Genomic DNA, 13,246 nt, shown 5'->3' with positions numbered 1-13,246 from the left:
GCACAAAATGGCCGTTGCCGTCGCCGTCGCCGCCCATTCGAGTGCGAACCCTTTTCCAAGAACGCGAGCCGTCCGAAATGGTCCGAGAAGTGGTCGCTGCGTGCCTCCTTCTGCTGCGAAAGATGGGGTTGGGGAGCGGCAAGAGGGGGGGAATTAAAGCACTTGCCAAAAACAATCGCAGTTGCTGGCACTGCCGAGGGTTGCGGCGCGGGCAGGGTAAAGCTCATAAAGTCGAAATTAAATAATTTGTCTTCTTAATTTTCAAATAAATTCTTCATCATCCAAATAAAGGAAAACCCCAAGCTGCAAAAACAATTGTGCGCAGCACACCCGAAAACACTCAGCCAACCAGAAGCGTGGCGAAATCCCGGCAACAACAAACCAGCCAAACCCAACCATCCTCCCACCACCATTCAACTCGGCACCCACACAACAGCCGAGTTCTCCCCCAGACTCCGGCAAGGGCACACTCCCACTCGAGATGTTGCCGCGCAGGGACTTTTATTAAATTCGACCTACGCCATGCCATGAATATGCGAGCGCTGCCAGTGCTCACGTCCTCATCCTTATGCCCAGCCTCGTCCTGTTCCAGTTCCCATTCCTGTTCCTATTCCTGTTTCTACTCATGCTTCAGCCGCCCTCGCGACAGTTTTCGTATTGTATTTTTTAATATGTTTGTCTGTCTGTCCGACTGTCTGTCGCCAGGCACAAATAATCGTGTACACCATTAATCCTTATTTCACGGCATTGTTCCCATTCCCATGCCCGTTCCCCATGCCAAGCTTCAGCTCCTACTCCTGCTCCTGCTCCTGCTTCACCCTCCGTGCCGCACAAGTGGCATGTAAGCGATTATCGCCCAGATAAATGTATGAAGGAGAAAAACAATAAATGTAAAAATAAATAAAAGGGTGTCAATGACTTTTGATAATAGAAATGATAGTCCAAAAAAATACTGGCACAATATTCGCCAATGCACTGCACAAAATTCAGCAGTTGTATTCAAATGCAGTCGATCAAAATTCAACATTGCTTACTAAAATTGAATTGAAAACAAATTGTTTTGCTGAAATTACATTATATATATTTTTTTAGTTTAAAAAGGGTTTGAGGCTTATATAAATGATATATCATACCAAAAGCGGACATTATTTTTGTCAACAACCTTTTTTAACCCATCCCAATTGATAGAAGGGATCCGTACGAATTCAAAAAGGTATAACATTTCAAAATCGGGCAAAATTAACCTGAGATATTCATAAAAATAATCATCAAAAATGTTTCGATTTTCGAACCGAGCTCGATTTTGAGAAAAAACATGATGTAACCCCTTGCTTTTTGGTCGATTTGGGTCAAAATTTAGATTTTCTTGTTTTTGATGCCAATCGATAGTACTGATCCTTACGAGTCCAAAATGGTATAAAATTACAAAATCAAACGCTTTGAGCCTCAGTTCCGTAATGATCCAATCCTCGTTAAATGCCTAAAACCCAACGCCCGGGCCCGGAACATATTTGAAATAAAGTTTAACATATCCATATTTTTTCAAAGCTAATTTTAAATTGGAATATTTTTATTTGGGAATATATGCATTATGAGATAAGTTCCTTTTCTAAATTTTCAAAATTGTCATAAAAATGAATAAAGTTTCAATAAAAAGGCAACTTTGACTTATAAACTTCAGCTATTACTTACTAAAACACAGATGCGGGTGCTTTTAAAGCATTTGTAGGTGTAGTATTTTTCTGTCAGTGTAGATGAAATCTCGTGGCAAGAAACCAATAAAGTCCAACGACAGCTTTTAGCAATCACAAAACGATTTGAAATACACGCACAGCCAGCCAACCAACCAACCAACTAAGCAAGCAACAACCCCCGGTCACCCGGCCCTTGGCTGACAGTCATCAATGTCTTGGTCCTTGGTCCTGGCCATGGCGCCCTCTTTAATAGTTGCGCACGCTTTCCGCTTGGCCTAATTGCCGGATCAGCAGCATCAAGATGCTGATGCCGATGCTGAACCCGATGATGAAGCTGATGACAATGATAATGGTGATGGTTCTGGTCCTGCACGGAATGTTGGACTTTTCGACATATACAAATTTCGGCCGGGGGGGGGGCACTGCGCAAAATGAAAAATGACAACATTGCCAGGGTCGACTGACGACCGCACGCATTTTCCGGGCCCGGAATAAAGGGGAGCTTGACTTTGACTGTGTACTGGGTGCGTGATCCCTTTTGCATCCTTTTGATGCTGAGGGTGCGAAACGTTTGAATGCGAAATTAAATGATAAAAGATAGCAAGGACACACGCACACAAAGCGTATGCCTTGCCCCCTTGACGCCCGCCCTTCATTTACGCGCCGCGCCGTCAACGTTGAAGGTCGAGCACCTGTTTTATTAAAAAGCAAATAAGCGAATTGTGCGCTCCATGAACGATATGCCAGGACACCGCAGACAGCGGCAGCCGGGGCATTGTTAATGGTCGGATGGTGGTGGTGTTGTCCGTGGTGGTGGATCTGAATGTGACGGCCAGCTGGGCAGGGCGCGGCACAGCAACAAGAGCAACAACAGCAACAACAACAACAACAACAAGAGGAACAATAACACATCGCGTATATATTAGGGCTCATGGACTCATGACTGTCAAGTGGTTGGCGTAGCATAATAATTGTGCATATTTGGCTTTTTAATAAAATCTAATCGTCATGGCATCAGGGGGGCGACAGGGTGTGCAACCGGGAGTTGGGTGCGCTAGCTTGGGCATAATATTGGGCTTAGTCCAACGAAATGAGTGTGTGTGCGATGGTTCTGGCCATTAGCGGCCATGGGCAATGAAATTTTAATTAAATTTGCCATACACTTTCGGGTTGGAGATATCGCTACACACTTTCTGCTGACCCCGGCTCCCGGCCCCTGGCCAAGTGCAGCTCTGATGCTAGCCTAGCAAATGCTGTGCAATGCGAATGTGCCATACTTGAGGCTAATAACGCATATCAACCGCAAACGGCTCAATGAGCGGGCACAAGCCAATTGGATGCGATTGCGACGACGGGTTCCTCGGCTCCTCGATGCTCCACACAGCTCCGCGGAATGGCCACCGAGCGGTGCGAATGCGACTGGCTTTGGCTTCTGCGAAGCGGACAAGTAAGGAGCTGGATGGGGGACAACAAAAAAAAAAGAAAAAAGAAACCCAAGCAAATGCCGAACATGAAATTTTTCGAAATTAATTTCTGTTTCTCTTATCGCGCTGGCCACATTGGGACGCTACGAGTCCAATTCCAGGTCCGAGCCCACAAACCGAACGACCGGATACTGCGCTAAACGTGATGATGCATTTAAGATTCTTCCGATTGGTCATTATTGCCTGGCATTTAATGCTGCTCCGCTGACGGCGCTTTTGATTGATCTACTCATTGACGTTGTTCCCCGCACATGACAGAAAATCATCATAAGGCCATGGACTGGCAACGGTAGCAGGGAGCAGGGGGAGCAGCAGTTGGCCAACTGGAGGCCGGAGGCCTGGCAGATGACAGCGCCCCGATAAGCAAAGGGACTGCAACCCAGCTCTGGTGTTTGGCGAAATGAAAGATGATTCAAGGCTTCGTGCCATATACAAGAATTCAATGGAGCACATGAAAGACCATAGAATCATTTCTATATTTGTCCCAAAATATAATATAATATTCATTGTTCATTGAAAACATGTATAAATATTTTAAACAAGTCTTTGATAAATAATACAAAAAGTAAATAATTGCTGAGAGAAGCTACTTAGCTTTAAGTTTATAGATTAAACTAAACTAAAAGCGAAAATGGAAAAAAGCGTTATATATTATATATCAGGGGTATTTGTACGTCTATTTGCATGTGCTTTTGCTTATCATATTTTCTTCAATATCGATTTCTACACATGCTTTTCTAAACATAGTTAGATCGAGATAGACAATAGATCCCCCATTTCTTCTGAAGTTGAATAAATCTCATTTTAGACGCTCGAGGCTTGTGCCATATTCTAGCCTTGAATTTCATAGAGATCGGACTATAAGCTCCGAAGTTAAAGAAGAATATTTATTGCTGTCATAGAGGGTATGCGAAGCACAGTCGCTGCAATATATGAGTTGGTTTTATTTGTGAATGTATAAAAGTAGGCTAGAATTTTGGAAAGTCAGCTTGGCTTTGGGTATTCTCTTATTAGGCTATTCATCTATTGATCTCCTGCATACTTTAAGTATCGCATATTTGCGTTTGCCAGTCATGAGCGGGGCACACAACCATTTTGTCTATCAGATACAACGGCGAACGAAAGTTAAATAATTCTTGCAGGTAATTTGCAGATACATATACTTAATCTTAATATTTAACCTTTGGCATAAAGCAGGTCGTACGTTTATTCAAGATTTGTGTGGAACAACTCACTTTTAGTTAACATGGCATCTTTTTGAAAAAGTGGCTCGATCTGGCAGTCGCCGGAGCTCATCCGGATTGATTGACAGCTCGGAGACGAATTTGCATAGAAAATTAACGAGGGACAGCCGGGCGTGGCATGTTTTTCCAGTTAGAATTAAAATGCCCTCTGCTAGAGCATAACAAGCTACTAGGTGAATTATTTACTGCATAATAAACTGGCAAGAGTAGTAAAAGTAGAGCTCGAGAGTAGATAAATGATTCATTTCGGGTGAATTGCAATTTACATTTTTTCAGTTTTTGGATCGTAGAAAAGCTCTTTACTTTCACTTTGGCCTGCGCCCACGTGGATACGGATCGAACTCTGGGCCATTAGTATTAGTTGCCCCTGTCACACGGTCATCCTCATCCTCATCGTCATCGACAACGACGTCTCAAACGTCAATCGTGGCAAGACGGCGGGGCGCAGCCCAAAAGCAACAAACACACCGTGTTGCATGCCCGCGCGTACACGGGAGGCATGCAACCGCGTCCCTGCCCCAGTCTCAGTCCCAGTCCAACTGCTCTGCAACTGCAGCGATGGGAACAACAACAAACCGTCCATGACTAAAAAGTTTCTCAAGCCTGGGTTTGGGATCGTGCGTCATGTGTGTGTGCGTGTGTGTGTGTGTGCGTGTGTGTGCGTGTGTGTGTGTGCAAATACATATATGGTCTATAAATGTGTATTTGTGAATTTTGTGTAGTTGCCGTCATCATGAAACAAATTTGGTTGCTACTCGTTTGCTGCCTGCTGGCTTCGAATGCTCGATCGACGAATCGCATGGTATAGTATATGATGAAGTGGTGGCGGGTTGGGGTGGGGCGGGGTCAACTGTGTGCTGGTAACAACTGCATTCGACTTGAGCTGAAAACGCAACGTTGCCAGCGAGCAAAACAAAAACGACTTGAAAGCATTTTGCAGTTGAGCCGCCGCCGTTGCCGCCGCCGATTCGTGGACTTCATCATCTTTGGGCCAAGTTTGTGGGTCTGCGGGCCAGGCCGAGTCGCGGAAGCGGACGCAGTCGCAGTCGCAGTCGCTGGCAATTTAATGCTGACGAGCGTCGGCCGTTTGTTTGGCCATTTGCCGACGCAGATAAGAAATTTGCGATTGCTGCCGCAGCGACGACCAATTGGGGAAAACTAGAAAAGCAACAATTTGATTATCCGGCCGTAGCCGGCTTCATTTCCAGGTATTGTAAGCGCATGCCTTATCAGAGTCTGAGACCGGCAATGGGACTCGGCAGTCGGGAGTCGGGACACGAGACTGGCCATGACGAGCACAAAAGCGATCGTGTTCGATATCGAAAACTGCGCTTAGAATTTCGTCCTGCTGCGATTGCCCATCGGAGCTGCTGCTGCTGCTGCTGTTGGCCGTGTTGGGCTTTGTCTTTGCCAGTGCCGCCGAGAACAAATGGTTGTCCGACCAACTGGGCACCGTGCTGGACCAGGGCCAGCGAGCTTCAGGGCAGGGGAATGGTGGCAGCAAAAACGCACAGAATATCAAGTCAAAGCGAAGACTGCAAAACAGAAGCACGCGCGGAATGTGAAAAGTTGGTTCCCATGACTCCATGGACGAGCCGCTGTTCAAAGACACCGAAATTCGTCGTCGTTCGTGGGTTTGTCGTTTGGTCTGTCGTTTTGTATTGTTTCTTGTTGTTGCTGCCAGTCGGAGTCGGAGTCGCAATCGGAATCGGAGGCTGCTGCTCCCGGTCTCTCTGCTGCCTCTCTCGCCTCTGCTCTCCCAACCGGGGGGCAACTCGCAGTTGTTGCTTTATTTTGCAGCGTTTATCAGCGATTTGGAAGCATTCAACATGCTGTTGAAAAACATAAAAACATATTGAAACATTTCGCATTGCGATAGAAAGATGCGCTGCCCCATAAGATGGAGCATGAGGACAACGACGAGAACGAGCAGCTCTGCCCAAATAGGTGCCGCAGTCGACGCGTGTTGATGCCACATCTTGATGGGCGTTCATATTTTCCGGACACTCGCAATACAATTTGCAACTCTTCCACTTTCATAGCATACTTTTGAGCGCGCGCTACTTTCACGCCCTTATTTATCCTTGCACACACACACACACACACACTTAAACACACTCTGTGTGTGTATTGGCCAAGTCATTCGCGATTACCTCAAAGTAAACATCTCGAAAACATTTTCATTACGTCAATTTGTCGTCGTCATCTTGGAGTCGTTCTGGCTGCTTTTTTGGTTCGTTGATTCGCCGGCTCGTTGGCTGCCTGATTACGCCTCCTTGGCTCCCCAACTCTATTCATAACTTGGCGCTGCGCAAGATTTGGCCAGGTCTGGGGTTGCCAGCATGCGCACGCGGCATCCCAGCGGGTAATGAGCCCAGAATTGCGCCCGCTCCCATGGCAATCGAGATGGCAGTTCATCAAATGGTTCGCCCTCCGCCGCTCGATTTTTATTTAATTTGTTTTCCCCATTGAAAGCTTATCGAAGCATCTTGAGCACTTCCTCAACCGTTCAGACCGCGCATGACCTTGCGACCAGTGGGCGGATTGGGTGAACATAAATGATTCGAATACTGGAATAAATTTAACAATTACAATTTTTATTACAGTGCAATTACAATGTATGTATCAAGGGATTTTTGTAAAAGTTGTGAAGCACTTAATATATATTTAACCTATTATTATTTGGATCTGGATGGGTAGTGTTACTTATAAACATCCTTTCATTAGAAACCGTTTTCTTAAATCATACTGGGAAATCAGGTCCACGAATCATTGGAACCACATTAAAATACATGAATCTATTCATATCCATCTGATTAAGTTTGCCAAGCTTTGTAATACGTCATGTCAATCATTTAATTTTGTGATCGGACCTTGCTATTTCCCATAACGACATGATATTTTAATAATTTCAGGGCTATAACTGTTTGAGGAAAAGCAGGGTGGACTTACGGCTTCCAATTATGGGAAACTGCCAGCCGAAGATGTCGGAGACTGAGCCAAACGTTTGAATACAAGGCACGGCACGTAGTCTCCAATGCCTATATCTATCTCATGGGTCAGTGATGAGATCGCCAAAAGCAGCAGTTGATATTTGAGAAGGATCCACCGACTACCTAGCCAGTGGCCCGGAGTACCCAACTAGGAGATGGCCAAACTAGCATTAAACGAAATTGGATATCGATTTGTATCGAATGCTGGGAAACGGGAAAAAGTTGTTGATTAGCGGAAAAAAAATGGGAGTGCGCACGAGACTGGGAGGACCAACGTTCCTCTATTTCAAGTCTCTAGCTCTTATAAGTTCTGAGCTCATGACTAGATCGACTCGGGTCATAGATGCTGCCTTACCCATTTTTCAAACACGTGAGTTTACGCATTTTTGTGCCTTTTCTTCTCTTCACAACACACACACTTTGTATTTTATTTGGATTTTGCAAATTAATTACCGATCGAAAGTATCAAAAGTACAAATATTGCTCAACATAATCTATTGGTGAAACATGTCTGGAGTGAATTTTCATAAAGATCTCGAAACTAATCGGATGGGTCTTTCAAAACCCCTTTCTTATCGGTCACTAACTCAACATAAACTAACCTAACAATCTGTCAGTCAGCCAGTCAGCCAGTCAGCCAGTCAGTCAGTCAATCAGTCAGGACAAAGTTTAAGCCTCAAAGGTGTCTATTTATGTGCATATGGGAGGGAACATATGGTTCTTCTTGTCAAGCTCGGATATCATTATTTAGTGTGCCAAGGACTATTTGATGACATGAATTTTAAATTGAAATTTTAAACAGCTGCCCGAACGCATACATGCATAACTTTCATTCATATGGGCATATATATGTGCATATGCATGTATGTGTGCGGGATATGAAACCAAATGAGTGTCAAGAGCGGAGCTGTTGTTGTTGTTGTTGTTGCTGCTGATGCTACTGCCTTAAAAATGCAAATCAAGTTTCAAATATTTGAACAATAATATTTGTGGAATGCCACGAAATGCCTGAGGAAACCCAAGCCGAAGGCGGCAGCATATTTAAAATGTCGCGTGCCGTTAACTCCAAAATGCCAAATGCCGACTCGCATACATTCTAATTAATAGTGCGAGCAGGAATGGGAATGGGAATGGGAATGGGAATGGGTATGGGCATGAGAATGGGAACCCGATGTTGCGGGCCAAATGAAAGGCCTGGCTGCCGCATTAGAAAGCAGCCTGTCGAGCCCCGGTCAGACGCAGATGACAATGATGAGGCAACGGGTTTCGATAGGCGGCGATGTCAAATTAATGCATTATGCAAACACAGTGGATGTGCTTCAGGTTGCCAACTCCAAGGCATTTCCGTCGCGCCACTGGTCACTTAGACGCATCCGTCGTTCCTTATCAGCGGCATTCGAACACACAGCTACCGGCTGAACCAGCTACCAGCAGACGCTTGAGTGCCTGGCCGCATCTCGTTCTTGTTCCCATACCCATGCCCATTCCCCATGCCCCCTTCCCATTGCCGTTCCCAGGCAACGTTTGGGCGCTGATTTAGCCGGCCACCGGGCGCGTCCTGCTATCGACGACACATTGACAGGACATTATCGGCACACTTGTAAGCGGCTTATCTTAATTGCTACTGACCTGCACCACGTTGGGTCCGTGTCCGTGTCCGTGGCTGCTGGTCAAGTTATTTTAAATGCGTTTTTCGAGTGCCTGCATGCGAAATGAAAATAATGTGACGATCGCCCTCGAGGGTCCGCTTTGCGTTCTGTTATTGTCACTGTTACTGTTATTGCATCTGCGTCATATTTTGCATATTTGTGGCTGCCTTTTTGGCGACGCTAATTGGAGATTATGCGCAGCGCGTGTCCCCGGCATTCCGCGGATCGTTCGCCAGCTGGGTGGGATGGGTGACGGCATGGGCGAGCAGCTGCAAGCTGGCCAAACGGGTTAGACATTAGAAGCCAGCATGCTCCAAAATGGCAACCGGCCAGTCTCTCTCGAGCGACTGTTTGCGTTTCTTTTATTCCGCAGAAGTATAAATTGCGGCTCAATGTGCGAAATTATCATTTCCATATCGGGCCTAAGAATTTTAACGGCCATTTGTGTGCGCAGTGAGCAACAACGACAACAACAAACGTCGACGAAATCATGTTGAATCGTACACAAAAGTTGCAACGTGCAACGTGCAACTGGCAACTGGCAACTTGCAACTCGCAGCTCTGTTGGCGGATTTACGTGGAATTGCTAGCGGCTGTCTTCCTGCTGCAGCTACTGAGACAGACAGGTGGACACCCAATATGGCTATTGAGTTATTCACTTTGACATGCCGGCAGCGACAGTGGCATTCCGCTGTGAGGGAGCACCGCCAGCACCAGTTCCCGCTGGGCGGTCGCTTCGCCTAGCCAATCTCGCTGCTGCTAAACTGCAGCTGGAATGCGTATTAGCAATAACACTGTGCATATTTTATATTTTGGCAGGGGCGCCGGCGGCGGCAGCGGCGGGGGCAGCGGCAGCAGCAGCAGAACAAAAATTATGACAACGTCGCATAGTTACCAAAGTATTTTCGGTGTGCGGCAATTAGCAGATCTGCTCATACGCCGCGTATGCTGTTGCCGTTGCCCGATGCCATTCTGCATGCGCATATCGCCCGTGATGGGGCAGGCCCTTGCCAATGGGCCAATTTGCGCATAAGGTCAGCAGCAGCAGCAGCGCCAGGAGCAGCGCAGCAGCAGAGTCCGAGTTTGAGTGGTGCATGGAGTTTATCAAAATACGCGAGTGTCCCTGTCTGTGTCCTTTCGCCATTATTGTGTATACGCGTGTATGTGTGTGTGTGTGTGTGTGTGTGCAATTCCCGCAGAGGTAACTGTTGTTGTTGCTGCCCAAGTCCAACCCTTGGCAAAGATGTCTGCTTGCTCTGCTTGCTGCTCACACACACACACAAACGTGCGCATACACACACACACACACACACACTCACAATGACAGCAAACCGGTTTGTATACTCACACACAGACACGGCCAAGGGGTTCACGCTGTGCGCTTGCATGGGGCGGAGACTTCTCTGCTGCTGCCGCTGTTGTTGTTGTTGCCTTTTTACTTGCTCTTATCTGATGGCAATAAGCCGAAACCCGAAGCTGCCGCCACAGCCCCCCCGCTCTGGTCCAACGACGGCAGCTTGTTGTTGCTGATATGTTGCATGAAATGAATTGTTTGCTTGCCATGCGAATACATCACGCCAGGCGCTGCTGTTACGCACACTATGGTCGTCCCGCTCGCACGCACGCCATACGGCTTTGGGCTCAGTGTTGGAATGAAACTAAAACTGGAACTGGAGCTGGAGCTGGAGCTGTAGTTGGGGCTGAAGCCATAACCAAAATGTGTTGCTTGGCCAAAGTTTGGCAAATGTTGCAACTGCTGCTGCTCCTGCTGTTGTTGTTATTATTATTGTTATTGTTGTTATTGTTGTTGTTGTTGTTGCTGCTGTATGAGGTGTGTCGGTTCGTTCGTTTCTTTTGCGCCTGTTTGTTTTAATATTAAAATCGATCCAACGAAGTGAACTGCATTTGCGGCACTTGCACTTGAATGCATTTTAAAGCAGCTCAGGCGCATATTTTTTACTGTTTCCTTCTCCTTTTTTTGTTATTTGTTGTTGTTTTTATTTTTACCGAATTTCAGCGATTTCAACAATTTCTGTTCGCATCCACGAGGCATTTGGCGTTATGAACTGCATATACATATCTGTATGTGCGCGCGCGCGTGTGTGTGTGTGTGTGTGTGTGTGTTTATACGTGTGCATTATTAACCAAATATTTTATATTCATCTCTGCGTCTGTCTCTCTTTTTTTTGGTTTTTTTTTGTTTTTGTTTTTTTTTTTTCGCTCTGCATTTCATGGCATTCGGCTCGTCTATTTGGGCTCTCGTGTGGGTCGTGGGCGCAACGGATTCCCTTTTAATTAACTCAATTTCATGCCATTTACCACTTTTTACTCTGATCCGGACATATTTCATGCATGTCATGCACGGTAACCCATCAAATATCCGATGCATGTTTTAATTAACAGATTTCGACAAACTTATTTTAAGTTTTTTTCTTTCCTTCTTTCTGGTCACGAAATGGGTTTCACTTTTAAGCTATGTTTTAATTAATATCCTTGTCTCGCTGCAAAAAGTTTTTTTTATCAAAAAGGATATGAATAAGGATTATGTATGGTGATCAGATCAGACCAGGGAATAGATATATGTCTAGTTGATGACTAATGAAACCCTAGGAAAAGCCTACTCTTAAGGCAACCTGACTCTTAGCCTTAGGTTAAGTGCAAGAAAGGCTTCTTATGACAGAGATGGGCGTGGCAACAACTGTTCGATTCTTACAGAAGTCATCTATTTTGGGTAATAATTAGAATTAGATACTTCAGTTTGTTTTAACACGGATAGGCGGACGTATACTTGTTCTTTAAGTCAAAATTTGAAATTTGACTGAAAGTATTTGACTTTAACATTGTGTGAACATAAACGAACTATTTTTAGCTCATTTTTATCTCTATAATTTTGTTCTAATGGCTAATACACCATATTTATCCATGACAGAGAGAATTTAAATAAATTTGCTTTCATATATTGCAGCATATTCCATGTATTGTAATCGAATCAATAATAATGGAATTCTAAAATCATTCTCACATATGCCGAGTCAGTCAGTTTGGACTTACATGAAAACATCATCTCAAAGACTTTTGAAACTTACAAATATCAAATTGGATTAAATTTGTATATGTTTCTCATTTCAATTATCTGGAACACTTGGATATTCAACCGTTTTGCTTAAAAGAAGGGAAAGAATATCCGCTTTTACAAGTGAAAAGTGGAAAGGATCAATGTTATTTGTTATTTGTTGCAAGTGTTATATGCTACTCGAATTACTTTCTGTAACCCAATATGCATGTTTACATAAAATATTTGAGAGGCTGGGAATGAGTTCTTGGACTATGTCCTCTTAGTTTCTGGATCAAATGTGTTTTAGGATCGCTTTTTACATATGATAAGTTCAAAAAATTGTAAAGGACTTAAGCGAAAGAAGTTAAGTTTCATTAAGTAAAATGCACCGCAATATTTCCCCATTGAGTTTATAATCAAAAATGAGTATTTCCCAATGTCTTAGCAGAAGGACGAAGGAGTATGAGCAGATGGTCTGTCTTAGGCCGGGCAAAACTAATAAACTCGCCTTTTTTTTCTTCGGTTAAATTTGCCCACATCCACTTCCGCATCCTCATCCGCTTTTATGGACTCTTTGTCTTCTTCTTTGAGTCGCGCGCCTCTAATTGCTGTTTAAAGCGAATATCTTGGCCATGGTGGAGCGGTAGGGTGGCCCCACAAATTTACCCAGCTGTGTTGGCCAAGTGCAAATGCAGCTACAACTGGAGCTCGAAACGGAGCATTTTTGTGAATTATTTTCCCATTATGAACAGATTAGGTTTATTGTGGAGCGTCTTAGCAACGGGCTGCAAAGGAGTTTCCACTCAGGCGAAAGTAAACGGCACACATCGGGCTCCGGGCGGCGGGCGGGCGGCGGGCGGGCGTCGGGCGGGCTACGGGCTGAAGGAAAGCACAACCCAACGCGAGCCGGCTTTAGTCTTGGCTGCCTTGGGGCTAAGATGGAATGACTCGACCCCCAACCTGGCATCAGAATAAGGACTAGAAGGTGCGCTAAGGCAAGACTTCGTCCTGTTGTCTTGTCCTTCTGTCGTCCCGTCGTCCCGTCGGGCTGGCTTGTCATGTCGAAACGGTGAAAAGTTCTCCCGTTGCCGTTTGCCGCCTTTGTTAGGCAAATTGTAAAGAACAAA

At 45.2% G+C, this 13,246-nt stretch overlaps 1 long non-coding RNA gene across 1 annotated transcript; it reads left to right on the top strand.

The window, feature by feature from the left end:
• The first annotated feature begins 4,152 nt into the window (after positions 1-4,152).
• LOC116651021 (uncharacterized) lies at positions 4,153-5,217 on the top strand. Its single transcript, XR_004304049.2, has 3 exons — positions 4,153-4,320; positions 4,373-4,595; positions 4,699-5,217. It is a non-coding gene; the product is annotated as an uncharacterized lncRNA (long non-coding RNA).
• Positions 5,218-13,246: the final 8,029 nt, after the last annotated feature.

Source organism: Drosophila virilis, chromosome 5, assembly GCF_030788295.1.
Source record: "Drosophila virilis strain 15010-1051.87 chromosome 5, Dvir_AGI_RSII-ME, whole genome shotgun sequence".
In the NCBI taxonomy this organism is placed as follows: domain Eukaryota; kingdom Metazoa; phylum Arthropoda; class Insecta; order Diptera; family Drosophilidae; genus Drosophila; species Drosophila virilis.
Note: the sequence above shows the minus strand (reverse complement) of the source record. Positions and strands in the feature narration are given on the sequence as shown.